A 12,288-nucleotide genomic window follows, 5' to 3' on the forward strand; every position below is an offset into this window, starting at 1 on the left:
CAAAGGGACCGACAAAGTCCAGAGAGGAGCTCGCAGGCTACTGACCGACCCAGCCCCGCCGGAGGCAGGAGGCAGCGGGGAGGGGAAGGTCGCGGCGAGACACAGGGCGCAGGCACCCGACCGGCGCGGGTGGGGACTGGGGCTGGGGACGCGGAGGGCAGAAGGCGCGCGCACCCGACTGGCGCCAGCGGAAACTGAGACTGGGTCCGCGGAGGGGAGGGGGCGCGCCACACCTGGGGAGAGTGCGCCCACCGAGCCCCTGGCTGCCTGGACCGCTCTGACGGGGAAGGCACAGAGAGCGGGCGCAGCTTTTCGTTCCGGGCTTTTGTGGAACACCCGAGGGCTGGAGCCTCGCGCAGGGCGGGGCGCGCTCCATATAGAACAGCCGGAAGCCTGAGCAGCGCAGACGGAGAAAGCAGCATCAGCCCCTCCCGGCAGCGCCAGCCCATCCCCGCGGCGCAAGCCTGTCCCCACAGCGCCAGCCCCTCCCCGCGGAGCGACGGAACTAGCTACCTGAATAAGAGTCCACCTCCGCCCGCCTGTGTCAGGGCGGAAATGAGGCTCTGAAGAGACCGGCAAACAGAAGCCAAATAAACAAAGGGAACCGCTTCAGAAGGGACTGGTGCAACAGATTAAAATCCCTCTAGAAAACACGGACTACACCAGAAGGGCCCTATAGATATCGAGAAACGTAAGCTGGAACGAGGAGCTATCTGAAACTGAGCCGAACCCACACTGACCGCAACAGCTCCAGAGAAATTCCTAGATATATTTTTACCTTTTTTTTTTTTTCCTAAGTAAGGAAGGAAAAAAAAAAATTTTTTTTTCTTTTTTTCTTTTCTCTTTTTTATTTTTTCTCTTTTATTTTCCTTTAAAATTCCCTATTACTCCCCCATTACTCCTTCACTTTCATTTTCATAGATTTTTATGATTTTTTTTAATTGGGAAAAAAAATTGTTTTTTCTCTTTCTTTTTTTTTTTCTTTTTCCTTTTTTCTTCTTTTTTTTCTTTCCTTTTTCTCTTCTTTTTTCTATTTTTCTTTTTCTCTTATTTCTTTTAAAGTCCTCTAGTACTCCTCTACTACTCCTTAATTTTCATTTTCAATACACTATAACCTTACAAAAAAAAAAAAAAAAAAAAAAGAGAAGCCCTATTTTTAAACCGAAGATTATTCTCTCCCAATCTTGACTCTCTGTTTTCTACCTCAGGACACCTCTATTTCCTCCTTTCCCCTTCTCTTCCCAATCCAATTCTGTGAATCTTTGTAGGTGTCTGAGATACGGAGAACACTCTGGGAACAGACAGTTGCATAGATCTGTCTCTCTCCTCTTGAGTCCCCCTTTTTCTCCTCCTGCTCATCTCTATCTCCCTCCTCTCTTTTCTCCTCTTCATGTAACTCTGTGAACCTCTCTGGGTGTCCCTAAAGGGGGAGAATCTTTTCGCCATTAACCTAGAAGTTTTATTATCAGTGCTGTATAGTTGGAGAAGTCCTGAGACTTCAGGAAGAATAAAACTGAAATCCAGAGGCAGGAGACTTAAGCCCAAAACCTAAGAACACCAGAAAACTCCTGACTACATGGAACTTTAAGTTATAAGTGACCGTCCAAAAGCCTCCATACCTACACTGAAACCAACCACCACCCAAGAGCCAATAAGTTTTAGAGCAAGACATACCACGCAAATTCTCCAGCAACGCAGGAACATAGCCCTGAACGTCAACATACAGGCTGCCCAAGGTCACACCTAACACACAGACCCATCTCAAAACTCATTACTGGGCACTCCATTGCTCTCCAAAGAGAAGAAATCAAGTTCCACGCACCAGAACACTGACGCAAGCTTCTCTAACCAGGAAACCTTGACAAGCCAATCGTCTAACCCCACCCACTGGATAAATCCTCCACAATAAAAAGGAACCACAGACCTCCAGAATACAGAAAGCCCACTCCAGACACAGCAATCTAAACTTGACTGTGCACATCTTCTTCCCCCTAATCTACACACACACACACACACACACACACACACACACACACACACACACACACACACACCCTATTTATACCATTCATTCTCTTATTTAAGAATCCATCTAGATCCTCTGCTACTGTATGGGATACAAAGATTAATAAGGCATGCTTTCACCTGAAATCAGTTCTGGAGGGCAAAGGGAAGGTATATTAACAAATGATGTAGATTAATATTGTTGAGTCATAGTAGAAGTATTAACAAGCGTGATGTAGCACCAAAGAGTGAATAATCCTTTCTGCCGTATTGGGTCAGAGAGGGGGTCCACACAAGAAAGACATAAAAGTGCCTCAAATAAAACTTAAAATTTCATTTTTTTTTTAAATTTTTTTATTTTTTTAAAATTTTTATTATTATTATTATTATTTTTTCCAGTGGGTTTGTCATACATTGACATGAATCAGCCATGGATCCACATGCATTCCCAATCCCGATCCCCCCTCCCACCTCCCCCTCCACCCGTCCCCCCCGGATCCTCCCAGCGCACCAGGCCGGAGCACCCGTCCCATGCATCCCACCTGGGCCGGTGATCTGCCCCACCATAGACAGTATACATGCTGTTCTTTTGAAATATCCCACCCTCACATTCTCCCACAAAGTTCAAAAGTCTGTTCTGTATTTCTGTGTCTCTTTTTCTGTTTTGCATATAGGGTTATCGTTATCACCCTTCTAAATTCCATATATATGCGTTAGTATGCTGTAATGTTCTTTATTTTTCTGGCTTACTTCACTCTGTATAATGGGCTCCAGCTTCATCCATCTCATTAGGACTGGTTCAAATGAATTCTTTTTAATGGCTGAGTAATATTCCATGGTGTATATGTACCACAGCTTCCTTATCCATTCATCTGCTGATGGGCATCTAGGTTGCTTCCATGTCCTGGCTATTATAAACAGTGCTGTGATGAACATTGGGGTGCACGTGTCTCTTTCAGATCTGGTTTCCTCAGTGTGTATGCCCAGAAGTGGGATTGCTGGGTCATATGGCAGTTCTATGTCCAGTTTTTTAAGAAATCTCCACACTGTTTTCCACAGCGGCTGTACTAGTTTGCATTCCCACCAACAGTGTAAGAGGGTTCCCTTTTCTCCACACCCTCTCCAGCATTTATTGCCTGTAGACTTTTGGATAGCAGCCATCCTGACTGGCGTGTAATAGTACCTCATTGTGGTTTTGATTTGCATTTCTCTGATAATGAGTGATGTTGAGCATCTTTTCATGTGTTTGTTAGCCACCTGTATGTCTTCTTTGGAGAAATGTCTGTTTAGTTCTTTGGCCCACTTTTTGATTGGGTCATTTATTTTTCTGGAATTGAGCTGCAGGAGTTGCTTGTATATTTTTGAGATTAATCCTTTGTCTGTTTCTTCATTTGCTATTATTTTCTCCCAATCTGAGGGCTGTCTTTTCACCTTACTTATAGTTTCCTTTGTAGTGCAAAAGCTTTTAAGTTTCATTAGGTCCCATTTGTTTTGTTTTGCTTTTATTTCCAATATTCTGGGAGGTGGGTCATAGAGGATCTTGCTGTGATTTATGTCGGAGAGTGTTTTGCCTATGTTGTCCTCTAGGAGTTTTATAGTTTCTGGTCTTACATTTAGATCTTTAATCCATTTTGAGTTTATTTTTGTGTATGGTGTTAGAAAGTGTTCTAGTTTCATTCTTTTACAAGTGGCTGACCAGTTTTCCCAGCACCACTTGTTAAAGAGGTTGTCTTTTTTCCATTGTATATCCTTGCCTCCTTTGTCAAAGATAAGGTGTCCATAGGTTCGTGGATTTATCTCTGGGCTTTCTATTCTGTTCCATTGATCTATATTTCTGTCTTTGTGCCAGTACCATACTGTCTTGATGACTGTGGCTTTGTAGTAGAGTCTGAAGTCAGGCAGGTTGATTCCTCCAGTTCCATTCTTCTTTCTCAAGATTACTTTGGCTATTCGAGGTTTTTTGTATTTCCATACAAATTGTGAAATTCTTTGGTCTAGTTCTGTGAAAAATACCGTTGGTAGCTTGATAGGGATTGCATTGAATCTATAGATTGCTTTGGGTAGAATAGCCATTTTGACAATGTTAATTCTTCCAATCCATGAACACGGTATGTTTCTCCATCTGTTTGTGTCCTCTGTGATTTCTTTCATCAGTGTTTTATAGTTTTCTATGTATAGGTCCTTTGTTTCTTTAGGTAGATATACTCCTAAGTATTTTATTCTTTTTGTTGCAATGGTGAATGGTATTGTTTCCTTAATTTCTCTTTCTGTTTTTTCATTGTTAGTATATAGGAATGCAAGGGATTTCTGTGTGTTAATTTTATATCCTGCAACTTTACTATATTCATTGATTAGCTCTAGTAATTTTCTGGTAGAGTCTTTAGGGTTTTCTATGTAGAGGATCATGTCATCTGCAAACAGTGAGAGTTTCACTTCTTCTTTTCCTATCTGGATTCCTTTTACTTCTTTTTCTGCTCTGATTGCTGTGGCCAGAACTTCCAACACTATGTTGAAAAGTAGTGGTGAGAGTGGGCACCCTTGTCTTGTTCCTGATTTCAGGGGAAATGCCTTCAATTTTTCACCATTGAGGGTGATGCTTGCTGTGGGTTTGTCATATATAGCTTTTATTATGTTGAGGTATGTTCCTTCTATTCCTGCTTTTTGGAGAGTTTTAATCATAAATGAGTGTTGAATTTTGTCAAAGGCTTTCTCTGCATCTATTGAGATAATCATATGGTTTTTATCTTACAATTTGTTAATGTGGTGTATTACATTGATTGATTTGCGGATATTAAAGAATCCTTGCATTCCTGGGATAAAGCCCACTTGGTCATGGTGTATGATTTTTTTAATATGTTGTTGGATTCTGTTTGCTAGAATTTTGTTAAGGATTTTTGCATCTATGTTCATCAGTGATATTGGCCTGTAGTTTTCTTTTTTTGTGGCATCTTTGTCTGGTTTTGGAATTAGGGTGATGGTGGCCTCATAGAATGAGTTTGGAAGCTTACCTTCATCTGCAATTTTCTGGAAGAGTTTGAGTAAGATGTCATCTGTGACTTTGACTGTGGTAGAGTGTATTGTAGACTGGACAGTTTAAGAAAATTATGAAATTTAGCAGTAAAGTGGTCAGAAACAATCTTGAAAAAGCATCTTGAAAACTTCAACTAGGTGATACGGAGATGGGATACAGTGGTGAATTTTGTAAAGGATATGTGGAAAATAACTGATTAAGATGAAAAAGCTCTGAGTATCATAGAGTATTAAAGCCTATCAATTAAAGGAAAAAGGAACAAATATAATGAGATACTATTGATATATCAAATGGTCAAATATAATAAGATACTATTGATGTATCAAATTTCCTATGACTTAATCTGCTAATTAAACTTCCTCACATTGGTCTTGCTGACTCGCTTTGAGTTTAGCCTTTGCCTCAGTTCCCAGCATTGCTCCCTAGTTACACTGTGCACAGAGAATCCTCTTTCTGTTTTTGAGTTGCTGTGCTCTAGCCTTATTGGTCTTCTCCTTTTTCTTGAGGAACCAGACACTGCTATCATAGAGCACCATTGCACATCTCCACCTGAATGGTTAACTCCCCATCTGTTTCAAAACTGTTCGTTGAAGCGTAAACCCTTCCAGCATATTTTAAATTAGAACCCACCTCACCTCCTTTCACCTGAAGCATTCCCGACCTCTTTTCCCTGTCCTGCTTATTTTTTAAAGTCTTAACTTCTAACATGTGTGATTTACTCATTATGATTATTGTTTATTGTATTCCTTTACCTCTGCTAAAGTATAAGCTTCGATAGGCTAAAGATCTTTGTTTTGTTCATTGATGTCGCCTAGATTTTTGGAACAGTGCTTGGGATATGGTAGGCATATAGTGAATATTTCTTGGAAAACAGAACGCTTGAGAAATTTCCACTTCTTGATCCCCTGAGTACTAATCTCTGGGCTGGTTTTTTGTGGGGTTTTTGTTGTTTGTTTTTTTTTCTCTGATAGCATCTGGATTCAGACTCTTAAAATAAGGTAGAATGTCTGTGACTTGACATTTTAGAATTTCTGCAATCCAGTTGAACTGTTATGATACCTCAGCATTGTTCAGGAACACTGGCTTGAACCTCAAAGCTCTTCCTGACTTAAATAATAGTTACCTTCCCATGAGGCCACCTTTTGAAGTATGGTGTAAACTCTGTTAGAAACAATGGTAAAGATAAACCTCTCCATTTGGCTCTTGAATTTTCTTTGTTCATTTTTGAATGTTCTCCAACTTTTGATTCTTAGTTCGCACATAAAATGAGACTTGAATTGTTTCTGCAGTAACATTTGAACATAACTCACCTAATAAAACTCACCTACTCAGGCCAAAAAAACATGATACAATAGAAAAGAAAGTGGCTCTGAAGGTTGCCAAAGTTTGGCTTTTAGACAATGGACAAGGCCACTCTGTTCTTGGAATGTACTTCCATTATATACTTGGAAGTGTAGGAAACCTTCAGCAGATTTTGTATCTCAGAAAATTATAATATTCAAACATTCTTGAAACATCCAGGGTTATATGTAGATGGTTATTTTCGTAGTGTCTTAAATTGTATGTTTTAGTTGCTAAGTCGTATCCTGCTCTTGCGACTCCATGGACTGTAGCCTGCCAGGCTCCTCTGTCCATGGGATTTCCCAGGCAAGAATACTGGAGTGGGTTGCCATTTCCTTCTCCAGGGGATCTTCCTGACCCAGGGTTTGAACCTGCATTGACAGGCAGATTCTTTACCACTGAGCCATGGGGGAAGCCTCTTCAATTGTATAGGAAATAAAATTAACCTCTAGGTAGTGTAGTCAATTTGCAGTTCAAGTAGTAAATAAGCAGCTGTGTAGATTCTAAAAACAGAGAACTTCAGTTTGTAAGGCAAGTATGGTTAAAAAAATGTAACTGGAAACATTGAAGTATCACTCAAGTTTCCCATTCTTCATATATCTTTTCTGATTAAAATCATATTCCTATACTTTTATGTATTCCTAAGCTTATAACCCTTAATCATTTCTTGTTTTTCTGATGCCTTTTGAGAAACCTCTTTCTTCATTTTAAGATTTTATCCCATAAAGGCCATTGGACTATTTGACTTTGTTTATATTCTTGTTAATGTTCTGCTATGTTTTTCAAAAAAGGAAAGAAAGGAGGAAAATGATAAAGCTCTAGCACGATTCCTTCATTTAGCCCCTTTCTGTATATTATACTTTCATCTTCTTGGACCATCAGTTGTTTTCTGCCTTCCCTTTCACTGCTACTCCATGTAAAAATGACGAGGGGTTCACATATAAAACCATAGAAGTATTAATAAAACCTTCCAGAAATCCCAGATATAACTGCAGCTAGCAACTTTCTGTATATCTATCACATCTGAATATGTATACATAGACAGTATGTGTATTTTCTTTGTTATGACCTGTGTTTGGCCGTTAGTCATACTCTATTTTTCTGTTTCATTTTGTCCTGTTAGCATTTTAAGACTTGAGATTAAATTCATATAACAAAGTTCACTGTTTTAACCATTGTAAAGTGTACAATATGCTGGGTTCCAGTACACGCACAGTGGTGTGTGACTCTCACTGCTCTCAGTTCTCGGAGATTTTCATTATGTTACAGGAGAACCTCTGTGTCCACTGAGCAGTCACTTCCTTTTCTCTCCCCGCCCCCACCCGCCCCATTTCCTGGAAACCACTAATACACTTTTGGTCCTTATGGATTTACTTCTGAACGTAAACGCAGTAAACATGTAAACGCAGTCGTAAATATGTGGCTTTTATGTTTGATTCTTCAATTTAGCGTCTTTTCAAGGCTAATCCTTCTTGTACAGGTACCAGAGCTTCATTCCTTTTAATGGCTGAATAATGTTCCATTATGTAGATACACCACATTTTGTGTATTCATTAATCATTTAATGGACATTTAGATTGTTTCCATTTTTTTCTACAGCAACAGTACTATTTTAATAGTACTGTTATGAAAAGTCATGTACAGGTTTCTGAGCATCTATCTTCTGTTCTCTTGTTTATATTTCCATTTCATTTTAAACAAATATATAATATTCGATTGTATAAATGAACCATAATTAATGTCATATTTACTAATCGAAATGTTTTACCAAATTTCTCTTTCATAAACATGCTGTCATATATCAGTGAAAAAAATTTTCACAGTTTTCTAATTCTTTAAAATTGTTTTCTATTAATGATAGTAGCTAATGAATGCTTAAAATTGTAATTATTGAAGTTAAAGGGTATGCACATTATGATATATATGTACTGTGTTATGTTTAATGTATGTTGCTATATTATCTATCATCTATCAGGTTGTACCAACAATAGTATATATGGTTATTTTCTCGTATGCTCACTATACTATTATATTACTATTTTTAATTTGGTAAGGGGAAAATATTTTTGGTCTTCTATTAATATGAAATATATACAACATTTTGTTATTTTAATTTTGTTATTTACAAATGTGATTGAATGTATGTTCATGTTTAGTCATCTCCTTTCCTAACTTCCAGATTATGACTTTGTTTATTTGTTTTGTGGAATGAATTTTTAAAATTAGTCTAGAATAAAAAATAATTATGTACATTATGTGGAACTCATTATTTTATAGCCCATTTTGATCACTGACTTTTTTCTCCCTTGATATTAGTCTTCTTACATAATTATTATTGGTAGTTTATTATTTTATTCTTATGTTTCACTTGAAAGTTTATTTCTGTTTTGAAACACCTGAAATATTTTTCTTGTCTTAGTTTCACATCATATATGGTTTTGAATGTTTAAAATTCTGAAACACACAGTGGCCACATCCTTGGTGATTTGCTCCCGTTTGAAGCTGTGTGATTGTCATACTACTCGTAATTAGTGTTATTTGTTGTAGGCGTTTCTAGGTGAAGAGCAAGAAAGATATCTCAAGTTTTTATATTTATTTGGAGATAGGAACAAAACAGTTTTTATATTTTAGAACCAAACCATAATTTTCAAGGAATTTTTAACCTTCACATTTAAGCATTGTCTTATTTACAGAAGGAGAGGTTTATTAATGATTTTAAACCTGGTTACCCCTGGAGAGTTTTTCAAGTTTATTTTTTGTGAACCTCCCTTCAAAAGTCCTTCAAATTAAACAATTACAATTTAGAGTTGGGTTTTGAGAAGGGAGTACTACATGGAAGAAAGCATTATGAAAAGACTTATTAAATAATAGCTACTATTGATAGAATTCCCTAGGATATTTTTTGTGTTTTTTTAAAATATAGAATAGAGTTTAAAAAGTTTGTGATTCTATTAGGTAATCCAGTTCTTGGAGTTAGCAGGAAATGATGGTTTCTGATGGTAATTCATGTTTGTGTTTGTTTACCTGTGTCTGTAGCCCTTTGAGTCTCTGCCAGAAACATAATAGGACATTCCCAGTTTGATCTTATGATTTTTGCAAATTAGCGTAGAGCTACTTACAGTACTTGTAATTATCAAATCGTATTTTGTTTCTTTTAGGTAATGGAAAGTTTTTTGTTGGTAAAATTTTTGTTACATAACTTCAACAGTTTAGATCACTTAATGCTCAAATATTGCTCATTTAAAGGAAGTAAATATTTCTCATATTATAGAACAGGGAAAAGGTTGCACAATTTAATGGACTTTCATTCATTTTTGGAGAGCATCATAATTTCAGTTCCTACATTTTTCTGATTTTCTCATTTCAGTGAGTTGTTCATGCATATGATCTAATATTTTTATTTGGTTAAAATTCTTCCTATATTCTTTTTCTTTAAAGTCACTATGACTTATCAAATGTAAAGTATTTGCATGATTTTGGTGCTCAGTTTTTAAAAATTGTTGAATCAAATAACCAAATACTATTTCTAATGTACCTACATTTACCTGTAAATGGCATTTTAAAGCAAATTTTAAGAAGTTTAAGTTATATATAATATTTTAATTGTAGAAGCTACTAAAATGTGGGAAATGGCTACGTAGAAAAGATACTGTTTCATTGTTAGCTGAATTACAGTGCATATTGCAGTTATAAATATTGCTTCACTGAGTGATTTTTCTCTTACATACAAATATATGGTTAAAGATTCAAAATTTCAAGCAATACAAACTTGAACATTATTAGTATTAATGACAGGATAGAGTATATTCTATCTGGTATTCTGAGTTTAAAAAGAGAACTTGTGAAAATTCTGACTTACTATCTGATCATTGATTATCAGTCTTGTTATTTGCCTTATAAATGGCAATCAATTTACAAATCTATCTAGGGATCTTTTCAGGAATCTGTCTTTAATTTAATAAAAGTAAAATCATCTACTTGTAGCCTTATTAGAAAAGTGTACATGCACAAAGAGAAAATAAGACTAAATATAGCAGAGACAAAAGGTTCACGTTTTACATAGTTGTTAGCATTTATCAGACTTTATCAACCATGATAATGTAGCTCAGTCATCAAAGGAATCAAAATAAATAGAAAACTAAAGTTTTAACAAGGGCTAACTTGAAAAAAAGGGAAGAATCAATGTATTTATGGATTAGTATTATATCCAGTCTTATCACCAAGGCTGATCGATTTGTTTAAAGCAGTGGTCTTTTCTGTATGGTGGCCATTTTGCACATTAATATAAAGATTATGAAGTTGATTTACTTACACTTATTTGATTTTGAAAATTATCAACTTTCCAAGTCAGAAAATACTATATCTTCAGTATAATTAAGCATTCTTTTATTGGGTATCCATTTCTGAGTGGATTCTTCTTTTGGATAAAATTTTAGAAACTAGCACCTAATACCACCATATATTATATAATTATAATGGTCCATTTGAATGACTTTTGTTCTTGAACAAAGCATTTTCAGTTTGGTTTAAATATTTGGTCTTGTCTCATCTTTCCTAACATTATATATTTAATGGTAAATATATAACATTATATATATGTAATAGATTTGAATATGTAATATTACATGTTAATTACATATGAAATATGTAATGTAACATAAATTACATGTGAAATATGTAAATAAATGTTAAGTATTTACATATTACTATGCCTATGTTCTTGTCCAGGTGTATTGTGTATGTATTATGTCTTTTATATATTTAAATAATTTAAACAAAATATATAAATAAATATTATTGTATACTTTAAAACAAAAAGTTTTAATTTCAATTGAAAATGAGACTGTTTTCTACCAACAAGCCACTCCTTGAGCCACTTTGAAATAATGTAAGCTTTGCCATTCATATATATATATATTTTTGGCACCATCTAAGCTTAAGGATTTCAATTTTATATGAAAAATATTTACCCCATTCACACTCTGTGTTTACTGCCCCATTATTTTTCCCATTTATGAGACTGTAGTAAGAAATCATGTTCAACCAGGAAAGCCAATCGACTGATTCTCTCATCTGTCAGATCTTGTCCACATCCGAAGGAGTAGATGAACATGAGGATGCAGGGAACAGAGATGTGGTGGGTCTAGGTGGGCACTCTCTGGGCCTCACCTTTCTATCTACAGAACGAGAGCGGTGCTGAGCTGTGACTACAGATGATTGGAATCTGGTGGATTGTCTTTTGGTCTGGACACTTCTGGTTGCTTATAACTGACCTCAAGTGAGATATTAAATTATGATCAAAGCAATTAATGCCTACAAATAAGTGGAAATGTTTTAGTTGTTAAAATTTTCAAATGGCGTACCACAGCCAGAATCAAAATATTACACATAACCAGGTCATAAAGACTAACATGTTGACAGCTGAAAAAAACCCTAAAGTATAAATTGAGCTTCATAATAGATTCAGTAGTTGTTTCCCATTTTGTACCAGGGGTTGATTAAACCGTGACATAAATCTGAACATGATGAATCTTATTCGAGACTTTTTTTTTAAGCACAGTTTTCCTGAAAATTGTTTTTACTTTGATAACTTTTTGATTATGTAAATGACTACAGATAAGATACACTACTTTCAAGGCAGAGCTAGTAAACATGGTTTAAACATTAAAAATTGGTGTTCTTAACATTTTCAACGAAAAGCATTCTGTTCTGATTTACATTTAATGCAGAGAGATTTTCATTTTGTTTGTTGTAGAAAGAGCATTCCATTTTAATATGGGCTTCAACTAGGGTACTTTTTGGTTATAGATCCTTTTGGATATGTGTTTCCAAATTTAATATTTGTTTGCAGTGATGCAAATGGATGTAGGAGGATAGAGCTGAATAGTAGAGACATAGATGTAGCCAATAGC

At 36.2% G+C, this 12,288-nt stretch overlaps 1 protein-coding gene across 4 annotated transcripts in view; it reads left to right on the top strand.

The window, feature by feature from the left end:
* Positions 1-12,288, top strand: part of RUNDC3B (RUN domain containing 3B) — a 161,639-nt gene that overhangs the window by 44,679 nt on the left and 104,672 nt on the right. The gene's annotated exons all lie outside the window — the stretch shown is intronic.

This window comes from Dama dama, chromosome 18 (assembly GCF_033118175.1).
Source record: "Dama dama isolate Ldn47 chromosome 18, ASM3311817v1, whole genome shotgun sequence".
Lineage (NCBI taxonomy): Eukaryota > Metazoa > Chordata > Mammalia > Artiodactyla > Cervidae > Dama > Dama dama.